The sequence below is a fragment of the Sinocyclocheilus rhinocerous genome, unplaced genomic scaffold (assembly GCF_001515625.1).
Source record: "Sinocyclocheilus rhinocerous isolate Xijiao unplaced genomic scaffold, SAMN03320098_v1.1 scaffold588, whole genome shotgun sequence".
Taxonomy (NCBI): domain Eukaryota; kingdom Metazoa; phylum Chordata; class Actinopteri; order Cypriniformes; family Cyprinidae; genus Sinocyclocheilus; species Sinocyclocheilus rhinocerous.
The window spans coordinates 1,297,241-1,299,423 of NW_015635063.1; the positions used below are offsets into that span (position 1 = coordinate 1,297,241).

Sequence of the window (2,183 nt, forward strand, 5' to 3'; positions counted from 1 at the left end):
ACCAGCAGACGTCACGGCACCCCAAATCATCACTGACTTTGGAAACTTCACATTGGACTTCAAGCAGCTTGGATTCTGTTCCTCTCCAGTCTTCCTCCAGACTCCAGACCTTGATTTCCAAATGAAATGCAAAATTTACTTTTATCTGAAAAGAGGACTTTGGAGCACTGAGCAACAGTCCAGTTCTTTTTCTCCTTAGCCCAGGTAAGATGCTTCTGACGTTGTTTCTGTTTCAGAAGTGGCTTGGTAGCCCTTTTCCTGAAGACTTCTGAGCGTGGTGACTCTTGATGCACTGACTCCAGCTTCAGTCCACTGCTTGTGAAGCTCTCCCAACTGTTTGAATCGGCTATGCTTGACAGTATTCTCAAGCTTGCGGTCATCCCTGTTGCTTGTGCACCTTTTCATACCCAATTTCTTCCTTCCAGTCAACTTTGCATTTAGTATGCTTTGATACAGCACTCTGTGAACAACCAGCCCTTTCAGTTATGACCTTCTGTGACTTACCCTCTTTGTGGAGGGTGTCAATGATTGTCTTCTGGACCATTGCCAAGTCAGCAGTCTTCCCCATCATTGTGGTTTCAAAGAACAAGAGATACCCGGAATTTATACTGTAGGGATGGTCAATTAATGACACTCAAATATAATAGTAAATATTCTAATATTTTGAGATACTGGATTTTTGACTTTCATGAGCTGTAAGCTCTAATCATCAAAATAAAAAAAATAAAAAAACTTTTGAAATATTTTACTTTACACGTAATCAATCTAGAATATATGAAAGTTTCACTTTTTGAAATAAGTTACAAAAAACTTTTTCAGGATATTCTAATTTTTTTAGATGCACCTGTATATATTAAATGTCATTCATCAAATGGCATGTCCTGAGAGCGTGTGTGGTCTGCGTAAAGATCAAAGGAGAGATCTCTGGAGAGAATTCATATGATATGATCTGCACGATGCATCATTTATATGAGTTTCTCTCTGATTGGTCGAGGGCTTGAGGAAGAAGACCAGGAGAATTTATGGACACAGATTTGTGTCTAGTTCTCATTTCCTCTGCTTTCAAACATACACGAATGCAATATTCAAAACACACTATCAAAGAACAACGCATCACCATATTTGAAGGTCTGAATTTGAAGTGTCCTTTAAGCACTTGCCAGGCAAAAGTGGTTGTTAAATAAAAGGCTTTTCTTTTAAACAAGGCTTCAGTGGTCTCTATATCTGCTGTAATAGATCCCGACATTAATGAGGGAATTTCCACAACGGGATTCTCCATTCTAGCCTGCAAGTCTCAACACGGTCCTTTCCTTGATGCCCTGACAACACTTTCACCATTTCCACCAGCCTTCATGACCAGCAGCATAAGACGGCATTTTATCTCATTTGCTACTCTTTACTATTTTTAAATATATTCTGCACTTGTTCCTAAAGTACATTTACAATGCTAATCAAAGGTTTCTAGCACCAAAAACTTCATTTAATATTTTCAACCTTTCTCTGACTTCATCAATTAAATAGGCTGCTGTTACTACAGTACCTTTAAGACTTTTAAGATGTAAAACCTTGTGAAAGGCTGACCTCTTCACAACTAGCAACTAATGCAATGCAAACTGTAAAGTTATAATGTATATATTGGAAATATTCAAGTTAAAACACTTGAAATTTATAAAAAAAAGACAAAAACAGCAAAGATCACTGGTGAATGATGAAAATATAATCAATGTAACAACTAAATCAACTACAATAATCTTGAATCTAAAAGCTTTTTAAACGTATATTAGTTGTACAGATAAAGTTGTAATTTCACAGTAAATAAGTTTGACTAATTTAAGTGAATCACTTCTTTCAAACTGTTAATTTCAAATAACTGAATCAAGATTTAACAATCCACTGATTCAAAGGTTTGTTTGCTCAAAATGTTCATATTATTGGCAATATATGTTCTAAAATATTTTAATACAAAAGAACAATTGTAACAAAAATAAATAAATAAAATAATAAAATAAATTCAGTAAAAATACACATATTGCCTAAAAATACAAGTTGGATTTTTAAAAATGTAAATTATAAGGTGCATCATATTTTTCACTACAAGTATTTTACAGTAAAATTACATGTTTGTCTTGTTAAATGTATATAATGATCACTATATATATATATATATATATATATATATATAT

The 2,183-nt window shown here is 33.9% G+C and overlaps 1 protein-coding gene across 1 annotated transcript in view; it reads right to left on the reverse strand.

Annotated features, from left to right (window-relative positions):
* ptprfa (protein tyrosine phosphatase receptor type Fa) overlaps nt 1-2,183 on the reverse strand; it is a 207,242-nt gene that overhangs the window by 86,216 nt on the left and 118,843 nt on the right. The gene's annotated exons all lie outside the window — the stretch shown is intronic.